Raw genomic sequence first — 14055 nt, forward strand, 5'->3', positions numbered from 1 at the left:
CGGTTTTCAGCGTTACGCTGCTCAGCCATTTTAATGTCGCTATGACCTAGGTGTAATGGAATTGGAGATCAATCTTTGACATAATGAGGCATCACCTGTACAGTGATCTGCTTTCTCCCACTTATCATCGGCATTAAAGCAAGACATGCAAAGTACTGAAGTAGCTCGGTAAGTCAGGTAGCATCAACGGAAGGGAACAAACAGACGACTTTACGGCCCGAGGCCCTTTAAGACTGAGTGATGCTAACGTGACCTCCGTAGTTGCTGCCCGACTTGTTGTGTTCCTTCAGCATTTTGTGTTTGTTGCTTAATTTCCAGCAACTGCAGAGTCTCTGGTGTTTATATAAAAGCAAATCGTTTTTTTTTATTACAGGAACAATTCTCATTGAATTTCAACTATTCAGTAGTTGTAAGCCAACGCTTTTATTTCTTTTGTTTAAGATTAAAGAATGCGGAAAATATATTTCCCAAGAATATAAAACAACGGTTTCGTTCCTTTTCAACTTCATTACAAACCGCATTTTTACTAATCCTTCGATCGCCTGCATCCCGTTTTCCTAAATTCCCTTGACCGCCACGTTTGCACCAACTGCCAATCAAAGTATGAGCGCGCCCCCAGGCTGTGACGGCAGCGCGCGCGTCGGCCGTCCAGAACTGACGCCAGGACGCGTGTGTGGGAGCGGGAATTGGTGGCGTGGCGTCGTCTGAGTGACAGGTAGTTCTGACCAATAATCGGCGAGACTATCAGAGGCCGATGGCCCGTTTGGACCAATGATTGCGGCTAAGTAGGCGGGTTTAGGACTGCCGCGGTTAGCGGAGAGACGGGGTGATTGGAACCGTGGCGGGTCGGTCCCTTTCGTTCGGTCGCGCCCGGAGTTGGCTGCCCCCGCTTCGGCCATGGGCACTCCTCAAGCAGTTGCTACCACCACTTTACGGGGCTACTGGTGTGGATTAATGGAGGGCTGTCTTTAAAAGGTAGGCAAGATAGAGATCCCAGTGAAGCGAGGAGAGAGCAGGTTGGGTGGGTACGGGAGAGGGGGGACAACTGGGCCCTACGGGGGTATGGGAAGTGAGGGGGCTGGGATGGGTACGGGAGAGGAGAGACAGCTGAGCCCTGTGGGGGTACAGGAAGTGAGGGGGCTGAGGCGAGATGGGTACGGGAGAGGAGGGACAGCTGAGCCCTACGGGGGTACGGGAAGTGAGGGGGCCGAGGTGGGATGGGTACGGGAGAGAAGGGTTGAGCTGAGCCCTGTGGGGTTATGGGAAGTGAGGGGGCCGAGGTGGAATGGGTACGGGAGAGGAGGGACAGCTGAGCCCTGTGGGGGTACGGGAAGTGAGGGGGCTAGGATGGGTACGGGAGAGGAGAGACAGCTGAGCCCTGTGGGGGTACGGGAAGTCAGGGGGCAGAGGTGGAATGGGTACGGGAGAGGAGGGACAGCTGAGCCCTGTGGGGGTACGGGAAGTCAGGGGGCCGAGGTGGGATGGGTACGGGAGAGGAGGGACAGCTGGGCCCTGTGGGGGTACGGGAAGTGAGGGGGCAGAGGTGGAATGGGTACGGGAGAGGAGGGACAGCTGAGCCCTGTGGGGGTACGGGAAGTCAGGGGGCCGAGGTGGGATGGGTACGGGAGAGGAGGGACAGCTGAGCCCTGTGGGGGTACGGGAAGTCAGGGGGCCGAGGTGGGATGGGTACGGGAGAGGAGGGACAGCTGGGCCCTGTGCGGGTACGGGAAGTGAGGGGGCCGAGGTGGGATGGGTACGGGAGAGGAGGGACAGCTGAGCCCAGTGGGGGTACGGGAAGTGAGGGGGCTAGGATGGGTACGGGAGAGGAGAGACAGCTGGGCCCTGTGGGGGAAGTGAGGGGACTGAGATGGGACGGGTACGGGTGAGGAGAGGCGAGGGATGGATCCTGTGGAGTACGAGAGAGGAGGGGGGCGTCCCACAGAGATCTAGAGAGGAAGGGGAGGATCAGGCAGCTCTCCCCAAAAACAAGGGAAGAGAGGTGGCGGGTCTGGGGGCTTTCGCAATGAACAAGGGGGGGGGCTGCTGGTGGTGTAACACACACAAAATGCTGGCAGAACTCAGCAGGCCAGGCAGCATCTGTGGTCGACTGTTGTGGGCCGAGACCCTTCATCAGGAAGGGGTGTGTGGTCTAGGGCTTTTTTCCTCACGTGAAAAGGGAAGGGAGGTCTGGGGGCTTCTACCCAATAACCAGGGAAGAGAGGAGAGATGAGATACTTGGTACTTGGTTTGTTGTTATTTGTACTGAAAAACAAATGTCATCTGAAGATTGTTTTTATACCTTAAAGGGGGAAATATAGTAATTATATTATTTGTGGAATGCTGATCATAGTGTTAGCTTTATGGGTGCAGTGCAGGTTGCACCATGACAAGGTAGATTCAGCGATAGTTTGTCTTTGTTCTACTAAAGGTCTGTACGCTGGTCTTTATAACAGGAGCCTTGTGTTCTCAAGCTCTGTATCTTTGGTGTGTGGAAAAGGGGAGGAGGAAGGGTGTCGGAGGTGGATAGGGTCTGAGTATGTTGGCTGCTGTGCTGGAGCAGTGGGGATTATAGACGGTCAATGGACGGAAGGACTGGCACACTTTCTGAGCTCTCGGCAACCATTTGCCGTTTTGGACAGAATGGTTGCCAGTTCTGTTGGTCCATCAGTAAAAATTGATGAGGGTCAATATAGACGTGATGACTTTTCTTAGCCACTGTGAAGTCACTGAGGACCTGGTCTATTTTCTTGGCCATATTATTTACAGGGCTAGACTAGGAGTGCAGAGAAGGGACAGGAAGAGCGGGGAGACTTTTTTTCTTCACAGTAACAGGGAAGGGAGAGGGGTTTTGTCTGGGATAATGGACCTGGGGGTTTCTCTTGTTTGCTCACACTGGAACAGGGAAAGGAGGCAGAGGTTTTGGGGACTATTACATCAGGAACAAGGGAGGATGAGTGGACCTATTCTAGGAGCGTGGAGAAGCTCTTGGGGTCTTTGCCCCCATGGGTGATGAGAATTTGGGGTTTGTCTTCCTTTCATCTTGCTGAATTTGGAGCCTGTGAAAGTTACTACTTTTAAAATCCTTTTTTTAAAGCACAGCATTCGTCAAAGCAAGTATCTTCTGAGTAATTGATTCTGAGTAATATCTTCAGAGTAATTGATACACAGATGATGGAACATAAGAATATCAACTAAGACAGGAGTAGACTCTTTTCCCTGTGTATCTAATTCAATCAGAATGGTTGATATTTTACCTTAGCACCACTTTCCTGCACTAGCTCACCTCCATTGATCCCTTTAATACCTAAAAGCCTGTCAGTTTCTGCCTTGAGTATACTCAATGAATGAGCTGCCACAGAACATTTGGGGAGAGCATTTCACGATTCACTGCCTTTTAAATTTCCAACATATTTTGACAATGACCCATTAGCTTATGTTGGCAAGCTCCATAAACTCTTAATAAAACTTCCCTCACTATTCTGCATTTCCATCCCTTTCCAGCACCCGCACCCACCAGCCTTTTCGGAAGATTTCAATAATAGCACGTTTGCTTCTATGTCAAGCTTTTAATTTCCTGTTCTATGTGTTCACTCCTGTTTCCGCTTTGGAGCCATTCTGTTGCTGATTACATGATTGTCTTGTTTACGCATGACTCAAGTCTTCATCGCAATTTCCTGACTTAGAGTACTCCTTCAGTCACTTTCATGTTTCGAAATTGCGATTTGTCACATGAGGGTAATTTGTCAATGAAAGTAAGCAGTGTGTGTATTACAGACAAGTCAAAGGTGTGTGTGCATCCTGGGCTGTTTATTGGTAATTGCTTTCAGTTCTTTTTGGGAGTTTATCATTCTAGTCCCTGCTTATTCCCTCGAAATGCAGCCAATGCTAATACCTTCTCATTCAACAGCGTGATAACTAGAGTTGCATGACAAGGTGTTTTACAAGGCCACAATGAATCTCCAGCTGGCATTTCCTGATCAAAAGGATTATTAGCAGGAAACCTAATAATTTTAAGTGTTTTGAAGTGGATGGTGAAATCAGAGATTTTTAATGACAGTGTAGGGTTTTGCTGCCAGTAGTCGCTTGTTGGGAATGGGGCTGATGAGTGCAGAGTCAGAGGGTGGAAATTGAGCATTAAAATAACGGAAGGTTAACAAGGTGTGGATGAATTTTGATGGCCGATGAGCAGAGGTTGATATGCTCACTAGGTGTCTTAAAATGTTTTCTTAAATAAGCTTCATTTAAAATTCTACATTTGGAGATTCCTTAACAGCAAATGATATTTAGTATACTTTGCATGGTATTCTTGTATGGTTAAAATACAATGTGATGAGCTACTTGGGAGGTACACTTTAAAGGGAAGTTTGTGGCAATGTTTTGGATAGCGTTTATTTTTGCTTTCTTAACTTCCACTTTTTCCTCATTCCTTCCCTCATCCCATTCAGCTATTGGGTAAGACCCAAACAGCTCGGACATTCCATCCAGTTCATTCATAATGTGTCATGTTGGACTTGGTGGTTACACATGCTTGCGTTTTCATATTCCACTCTGGCAAAATAACCATTTCCTATATAGAGTGAGTGCCACAATACCAGAGATTTCACCTTTCAGTTCTACATTTTTACTCTGGCTTTTTGTCCTTTGGATGTAAAAGATACCATGGCACAATTTCAGAAACCGGCATAAAGGTTTCCCCTTAGCTAACGTTTAATTTTCAATCAGCAAAACAAAACAACAATCTGTTCATTATTACAATTCTGCACATGAGGCTCTGCTATGCAGCCTTGTTTTTTTTTGTATTTCCAAAGTGCTAGCTGGCTGTAAGCCACTTGTGTTAAGGGATGTTACTGAAGTGCAATTTTTCCAATGTTGTGCTCTTCAAGGTGAATTTATTATCAAAGAACCTATGTTACCTGTTACATACCTCATGGATGTCTTGTGACTATCTTATGACCATGATGTAATTGAGTATCTAATTTAGCACTGTGTAATGGTCTTGCAGGGGTCACATGATGTGATTTTCCTGCCAATGAGGTCACATGATGACCAGCTAGTTTTCAGTTTAGTTTTGTGTTAGATACTCCGTTTTGCTGCATATTCGGCTTATGATGCAATTTTGTTTTAAAGTGGAGTTCTACTTTCTATTGCAAGTAGTATTGGAGAGTGAAAACCTTACCAAAGTACAGGAATTCGCCAAGTTGAGTAAAGCTGATATCGTTTGGCGGTTTTGGAGAGGATCGACCTTTATTGAATCTTCGTTCAAGAAAAAGTGACCTGCAACTGAGATATCCCCTGCTAAAGTAGGAAGGATAGTGCAGTGTCTGTTCTCCAGCGGAAAAGGTCAGTTCCTTTAAACCGTTTTATTTCTGTCATTGTGAATTCTGCGGACAAGGCAGGTTCCGGCTGGGATCAGCAGTAACATTACGTCTTCGAGGAATTATTTACTTCAGGAAAGACTCTCCTAATTGACTGTATAAATTTCTTGGACTTTCGAATTTACCATTCTAAGAACTGTGTTCGAATTTACCACTTTAAGAACTGTTTTCACATTTACCCTTTTAAGAACTGTTCCAGAGTTGCCGTATAGCGGTTAACTTCCAGTTAAGCCAGTCGTTTAAATATATTTCACTATTTTTTTTGGAGCAGAGTTTAATAAATGTTTGTTTTTTTATAAAACCTGACTCAATTCTATGTTCATTGTTGCCGGTCATGTGACATACCTTGTACTGTCTTGCGATTCATTTTCTTGCAGGCATTCACAGGAAAAAGAGAAATATAATTGACTTTCATGAAGAGCTGTACATAAATACTGACAAACTGCCAATGTATAAAAGGCCTACTGTGCACAAAAATAATACTGGGAATAAGTAAAGGGTTCTTGAAAGCATACAGAATTAATTGAAGTTATCTACGTTGGTTCAGGAGCCTGATGGTTGTAGGGTAAAATCTGTTACTGAACCAAGTGGGTGTGGGGCTAAAGGCTTCTGTACCTGCTGCCTAATGGTGAGAAGAGGACATGGCCTGGCTCACGGAGGTCTTTCATGGATGCTGCTTTCTTGTGGCAGCACCTCATGTCTGTTTACTCAGTGGTGGAAAGGGCTTTGCCTGGGAGGGATCAGGCTGTTCTATGAAGGTAGGGGTGCTGCCATGCCACCTTTGCAATGGCATTTGTGCTTTTCACTTGTGTTAGGGGAAGGAAGAAACTGCCACTATCCCCAGCAACACCAAATGCTGGAGAAACTCAGCAGGTCAGGCAGCATCTGTTTGAGGGAATTGGTCAATGGACATTTTGGGTTGAGACCTTTCATCTGGACTAAAAGATAGAGGGAGGTAGCTAGTATGTTAAAGGTAGAAGCAAGATGTGAAGCAAGAACTGGCAGGTGGATCCTGGGGAAGTGGGATTGATGTGAATAAGCTAATCCTCTCTGAAACACTGTTTTACAGGGGCTGGTTGCATTCCTGAATGTTGAGGGCCCATCTGAAAAGTGTGAATTGGTACACAGTGGGCTCCTTGATCGCTGTAGTAGACCTGAACACAATTGTTAATTGGCATCCACAGTCTTCTCACCACTGAGTTGACGAGGTGGCACCACAAGTCCAGGTGCAATCTTGGTTTCTCTGCCTAAGAAAGGATTCATGTGCTTTGGAAGGAATGTGGTGAAGATTTACAGGGTTAATTCCTGGAATGAACAGATCAGCCATGATCTTATTGAATGGCAGGGCAGTCTCGATGGGCCGGATGGCCTACTCCTGCTCCTATTTCTTATGTTCTTATGAAAGAGTTGATTTATGAAGAGAGGTTGAGTAGATTGAGTTTCTACTTGCTGAAGCTGATAAGTTTGGTGCTGATTATAATGAAACATATTCTGAGAGCCACTGATAGGGTGGATGCTAGGAAGAAGTCAAGGGAGGACTTCAAACTAGGCAGTATAACTTCAGAATAAGGGGCTGTCCATTAACAGACGAGGAAGCACTTCAGAAAGAGTCACACAACACAGAAACTGGCCAACATTTTCCATACCCATCTGTAATAATCCCATTTGTATGCTCAGGGCGATGTACAATTACACACTGTCTTTTGAAGAGTCTGTCACAATGCTGCTTAAATATAGTTATTGCACCTGTTTCCACAACCTCCTTTGAACCACCTTCCTCCTTTAAACCTATACTCTCTGTGGAAGAGATTGGGAGATGTTCAAGATATACCCTATTTATGCCTCTATTACCTGAATACTAGTGGTCATTTCTACCCTTTCCCCCTCCCCAACCCCTGCCTCCATCATTCCAATGAAAAACTAGCCTATCCTATCTAATCTCCCCCTATAACTAATCTTTCATTGCAGGCAACATTCCGGTGAATCTGCTCTACGCATCCTGCCTGCAGTACTCTTCTCTTAGTCATGACTCTTGCCATTTTCTGTCTCTGAGATCTGTGGGGTCGATGAATACATTCAAGGTGAAAATGTTTTGCTCTTTATGGCAGAGGTCCTAGCTTAAAAGTTTGATCATTTTTTTTGAAGCTCTTGACAAGATTCCTTATTGTGGGCTGATCCTGAAGACTTGGTCTCATAGATGACCAGTGAGTTGGATACAGGATTAGCTGGGTCACATTGAAGTAGTAATGGAGGGGTGTTTTCTGATTGTAGGTTTGCGCCCAAAACTATTCTGCAAAAATCAGTGCTGCGATATTGTTTGTTTTATAATACAATATTTAGATGAAAATTTAGGTGGCCTTACTTGTAAGTTTGCAAACTGCATGAAAGCTGGAGGTTGAGAGGTAGTTAAAGGATATAGCGGGGTACAAATCAGTTGGAAATTTGGGCAGATAAGAGGCAGCTGCAGTTTAATCTGGACAAATGTGAGGCTGTGTACTTGGGAGGGCAAATGCAAGAGGAAGGTGTGCAGTAACCCTTGGAGCACCAAACTATAGACAGATCTTGATGCAAGAGCATAACTCCTTTAAAGTGGGACACAAGTGGCCGGGGTGATAAAGAAGGTGTATGACATGCTTGTTTTTTCATGGTCAAGGCATTGAATAGAAAGCTCTTTAGAACTTCAGTTAGGTGTATTCTGTGTAGTTCTAGTTGTCATGCTAAGAGGGATGTGGTGGCTTTTGAAAGGGTGTAGATGTTCTCTGGAGTGTGTTAGCTATCAAGAGGGGTTGGACAAATTTGAGTGCAACACACACAAAATGCTAGAAGAACTCAGCAGGCCAGGCAGCATCTATGAAAATGAATAAGTAGTTGTTGTTTCGGGCTGAGACCCTTTATCAGGACTGGAAAGAAAAGGGAAGACGCTAGAATAAGAAGGGAGGGGTGGGAAGGACTACAGGTGGGTGGGAGAGGGAGATGAAGTAAACTGGGGGGGTGATAGGTGGAAGAAACAAAGGCTGAAGAAGGACAGATTTGAATTATTTTCTCTGGAGTGGCAGAGGCTGACAGGCATCTGAAGGAAGTACTACCTATATAAAATTAAGGGAGGCATAGAGAGGATATGTTGACTCTTCCCCATGGTGGAAATGTCAAATATCAGCGGCCATAGGTTTAAGTGTAAAGGGAAAGTTTTATTTACACAGTGGGAGGTGACAGAAACAGATACAATAGTGACATTTGCAGGAACAGGTCAGGTATGGAGTGGTGTGGCCCATGTACAAACAGATGAGACTGGTGAGACTGGCACCAAGGTCGATTCAGACACGGTGGGCCAAGGGGCAAATTGCTTCGATGTAGTGTTCTATGTTCTAAGATTAGAACATGTTTAAATCTAGTTTTGGAAGAGATATGGGTAGAGACCAGGATTGTATGAGCCAAGATTGAGTCAGCTAGGTTCAAGGTCCAGCTTCTTTGGTTCCTTAGTTTTTCTCCTTTTACTTCACTGAAATGAAGTTGCAAACCACCAGCAACTGGGTCAAAAACCAAAGAATTAGATTTGACCCAAGCTAACACAAGTGTATTACCATCCCAGTGCTGCTGAGAGAAAATATAATGCTTATTTCATCTTTCCTAAGGTTGGTTTGATGCCATTGAGTGGAACACTGGTCTCTTGAAATAAGGCAGTGAGGTGGGCATTCCGTTTTTGTTTACCAGGCGGCTGTTGATTTTGTCCCTTTTGTGCCTTCCTGGGAAACATTGCAAGCATAACAAAATATTTAAACTGTGCCTTTATAGCAATGTACTGAATTGCTTCAGGATTGTAATCAGGTGAGATATTTGCAAAGAGATTAGAAGCTATTCAGAGTTAGATTTTTGAAGAGGGTGTTGGAACAGGTGGCAGAGTTGGAATTCGGCCAGGACTTTGGTGTAGCAAGTATAGCAAAATTTCATTCAGTTAGGTTAAGGATATTGAATCAGAAGAACTGTTTGTAGCTGCAATGTGGAAATTAAAATATAGCAGGGTGTGAACTTGGAAAAAGAATAGGGCATCTGAAGGTGGAACTGGCTCTTCACTAGCCTGCTTTCTTGAAAGTACAAACATTTAATTATTACAAGAAATGGCCAGCTTACTGTACACGAGACTATTTTCAGTAGAAGCCAATCATTGTCGCTTATTTCCCAATAATAGGCATCCGTTAGTCTCATGAGACCATGGATTTGTGCTTTGGAAAGTTTCCAGGGCGCAGGCCTGGGCAGGGTTGTATGAAAGACCAGCAGTTGCCCATGCCGCTACTCCCCTCTCCACACCGGCGATGTTGTCCAAGGGAAGGGCATTAGGACCCATACAGCTTGGCACCGGTGTCGTCGCAGAGCAATGTGTGGTTAAGTGCCTTGCTCAATACAGGATGGGATAATGGCAAAGTCAATCTGACCAGCTGTTAAATATAATAAAAGTAGGCAATATAACTGACTACAACACACATCAAAGTTGCTGGTGAACGCAGCAGGCCAGGCAGCATCTGTGGAAGAGGTGCAGTCGACGTTTCAAGCTGAGACCCTTCGTCAGGTTTCAAATCCCTTACTCACTCTTCCTTCAGTTAGTCCTGACAAAGGGTCTCGGCCTGAAACGTCGACTGCACCTCTTCCTACAGATGCTGCCTGGCCTGCTGCGTTCACCAGCAACTTTGATGTGTGTTGCTTGAATTTCCAGCATCTGCAGAATTCCTGTTGTTTGCAATATAACTGACTGTTTGGCACAGAACTTGAAGATACCAGAACGGATTGAACCGTAAAAGTAAGATTGTTTATGTTAAACAGACAACTGACAAAAGGGTGATCTTTTTTGCACAGAAGGAATCTTCAACATTTATTATGATTACTTAGCTGAAGATAGAAGTGTTTTTTTTCTTTCACCACGTAGTGATTATGTTCCTAGTCTCCTCTCAGGTCTGTGGTGTGGTGCAGTCTGGGTGCTAGTGCATTTTTCATGACACCAAAATATAAAATATGTTTAATCATAAATTGAATGTCTGGGGTAGAGAATTTCAAAGATTTTCAGAATGATAAACCCTTAAGACTCTTCGGGCAGGAGAAACACCCTCTTTGTCATTTAATGCCCTGAAACCCTTTTTTTGTATTTTAGTGGAGGACCACTCATTGTTTTAAATACCAGAGAAGATGCCTAGCCTGTTGATTCTCTCATACAACAGACCTGTAATCCCAGTGACTGGGTTGCTGAATGCTTACTATACTGCAAAAGCAAGAAAATTCTTTCACAGTAAGACCAACGTCCTGTGCAGCAGCCGTGTATAATTGCTGTAAGACGTAATCACGATGGCACTCATCAAATCCTCCAGAAATAGAAGTCAACACACCATCTTTCTTCCTAAACAGTGGCTGCATCTGCATATAGCTTTGAGTAACTTGCGTATAAAAGAAACCCAGGTACCTTTATTCAAAAACGTAAACACGAGGAATTCTGCAGATTTTGAAAATTCAAGCAACACACATCAAAGTTGCTGGTGAGCGCAGCAGGCCAGGCAGCAGCATCTCTAGGAAGATGAAGGGTCTCGGCCTAAAAAGTCGACTGTACCTCTTCCTAGAGATGCTGCCTGGCCTGCTGCGTTCACCAGCAACTTTGATGTGTGTACCTTTATTCAAATATTATTTTGGTTGAAACTCACTGGTCTAACAGCTGTGGTCCAACAGGTTTTGATTCTGTAGTGCTAATTCTAATTAAGATCTAAAATTAACCAAGATCTGTACTAACCTGCAGCTACTGTGATCTCAGACATCAGCATTTCTGACTTGCGGAGACTGAGTTACTGAGACTTTTGAGAACCCTTTGGTAACCCAGGGTGTACCTTTACCAAAAAGAAAAGTTCTCCTACTCAGAATATGATCAGGCGACAACTTGTGTGGTGTGGTGCCAAATTAAAGAGTTTCAATTTGCATTGACAAAATACAAACTATTTCTGTTTTGTACTGAAGTGAGTAATCACAGATTTGTCCACATTGTAAAATGTTCAACATTGTGTTTATTCCTCTCCATAGATGCTGCCTGACTTGCTGAGATCCTCCACCATTTTGTGCATGTTGCCCAAGATTTCCACCAACTGAAGAATCTCCTGTGCTTATGGCATTCACCATGTTTTTCCTGTTAGTGCATCTTCCTTTGAAGCCTGTTATTTGTCCTCCACGCTACTCGCTTCCCAATTAGTTCTGGGACATTTGGTTTCCTCAAACAAATAGTTGACATTGCTTATAAGGAGTTGTTGCTAAAGCTCTGATCCAACTAGTCACAGAATGGAATCCTCAGAAGGGCCTGTACCAGCTCTTCATCCACATGTATATTATCCCCTAATTCCATACAGTCTAACTTTATTGACCAATCACCTGTGTAAGACATTATTGGAAATCTTCTGAAAATCCAAATGCTCCACATCCATGGTTTCATCTCACCCAAAAGGAATGGGGGAATTAGAATTGGGCCATTTGGTCCTCTGGATTTCCTCTGCTGTTCGCTGAGATCATAGTTGATCCAAGCTTGGATTCTGTACTACTTTCCTGCTCTCTCCTCATACTGCTTGACTTGCAGTTTAAATATTTGTCAGTCTCTGCCATGTTGAAAACAGATCGACAGATTTCTGTATAGTGAGGATTTTGGGAGGGGAAGGAGGTAATATAAAGGTAGGGCAGAAAAGTGATGTTTGAGGTTGATGTAGCTGTTGAATGGCAAAGCAGGCTCAAGAATCTGAATAACCTACTAATGCTATTCTTTGTGCTCAGGGAAGCTCACAGTCGCGATGTTTGTGAGGACTATATGTATAAAGATAGGAATAGAGGAGGCATCTCGGTAGGTAACCTGGCATCAATGTAAACAGTGAGCTGTGTGGCTTTCGTCTATACTGAATTGACATTTCCTTTTTAAATTCCATATACTTTGTCTACACTATTGGCAACTAAGGAAATCTCAAAATAATACTGATGCCTTTTGGAGTTGAAAGGGTTCGATTGTGCAGGTTGTGTGGTTGAAATAGCTTTAGAACTAATCCATGCTCAGTCAAAAAGACTGTCCTGATATATCCCCCCCCCACCACCCCCCCGCCTTCAGCGCCCCACTTGTTGACATCCAACATACAGCTAACTTGCTGCCTTTCTGCTAAGCCTTGACATCTTGGAAGGTTAATATTCAAGGAGCACACACAAAATGCTGGAGGAACTCAGCAGGCCAGGCAACATCTGTGGAAAAGGGTACAGTTGACATTTTGGCTGAGACCCTTCAACAGGACTGGAGAAAATAATGAGTAGATTTAAAAGGGGGAAGGAGCAGAACAAGTGCCACACCTGCCCCTTGCAAGGATAAGTCCCAGGAGAGAGATCAGTGGGGAGGCTGTTCCCTCTCTTACCTTTTCTCCTTGCCTGCCCAACACCTCCTGATACTCCTCCCCCTTTTCTTTCTTCCATGGCCTTCTGTCCTTATCCTGTCAGATTCCCCCTTCTCCAGCCCTGCATCTCATTCACTAATCAACTTCCCAGCTCTTTACTTCACCACTCCCCCTCCCAGTTTCACCTATCACCTTGTGCTTCTCCCTCCCCTCCCCCACCTTTTAAATCTACTCATCTTTTTTTCTCCAGTTCTGCTGAAGGGTCTTGGCCCAAAACATCGACTGTACTCTTTTCCATAGATGCCTGACCTGCTGAGTTCCTCCAGCATTTTGTGTGCGTTGCTTGCACTTCCAGCATTTGCAGATTTTCTCTTGTTTGAGGTGAATATTCATCTTGTTCTGTAAGTGATGGAATTGATTATCAGACTTTTTTGTAGATGGTCAAGCCAGAGAAGTGTAAAAGTGACTGAAGTCAGTTTGACACTTAGAGCAGTTTCATCACTAAAGGCTGGAAACAGTTGGTGGGGCAGCTTAAAGAAGTTAGTAAACCTCTTTTGGTCATCTGGTCCAATCAGCAGCTTCAAAGCACTGAGCCCAGTTGTAGTGCATTGCCATAATTGTAACTGAGAGATGTTAATCTGCGAGTGTGGGCGAAATGGGGAGATCTTTCCACTTGCATTTTGCAGAGCCCTGAATCCCTCTGGTTATGTTTAGTGTTCATCATTTGATACCAGACATTCCAGCTGAAGTATTTTTAGTTGTATTTTCCATACCTGGTGAGCCAATCATCAAATATTTGCCAAGCAAGAGGCTATAATTTTTTTTCTTGATTAACAAGGAATATTTTGTCTTTCCAACTTGGATTGCTTTTATTTGCAGGGTAGGTGATTATTCAGCCAGTCTGAATTCTCTACTAACACTTAGTAGTTTTGGAGGCTTACTGGTATTAGTGCATACTTTTATCATAGTAAAAGCTGAAGAATCGTTCCATCTGAGCAAACCTGAATAAATTCCTCCAAGCATCACATCCCATTAGTTAACTTGTTAATGATTCCATCCTGAGACCCACAAAAGCTTATTTGATGACGATGATCTCTTTTCCAAAATTATCAGTCTTTCCCAAAATATTTAAGTGGAATTAGTTGAGTTATTTTTGTCCATATCCTCTGTAAAAGCAGCTTTAGAATGGAATGAAGAATGAGATCCATCCTGATAAAGGATCTCTTCCTGAAACACAATTGTTTATTCCTTTCTATAGATGCTGCCTGCCTGACCTGCTGAGTTTCTCCAGCATT

General features: G+C 44.2%; 1 protein-coding gene across 5 annotated transcripts in view; it reads left to right on the top strand.

Annotated features, from left to right (window-relative positions):
* Positions 1–810: 810 nt before the first annotated feature.
* The window catches only part of mfsd13a (major facilitator superfamily domain containing 13A), a 45587-nt gene continuing 32342 nt past the window's right edge, over positions 811–14055 (top strand). Inside the window, exons 1-4 of one of the 5 annotated variants that reach the window (XM_063071277.1) lie at positions 811–975; positions 5128–5340; positions 7344–7456; positions 11427–11531. The gene's annotated coding sequence lies outside the window, so the exon portion shown is untranslated. The remainder of the gene's footprint in view (positions 976–5127; positions 5341–7343; positions 7457–11426; positions 11532–14055) is intronic. The other 4 variants (XM_063071280.1, XM_063071279.1, XM_063071278.1 and 1 more) reach the window with 4 other exon arrangements.

This window comes from Mobula hypostoma, chromosome 19 (genome assembly GCF_963921235.1).
Source record: "Mobula hypostoma chromosome 19, sMobHyp1.1, whole genome shotgun sequence".
NCBI lineage: Eukaryota > Metazoa > Chordata > Chondrichthyes > Myliobatiformes > Myliobatidae > Mobula > Mobula hypostoma.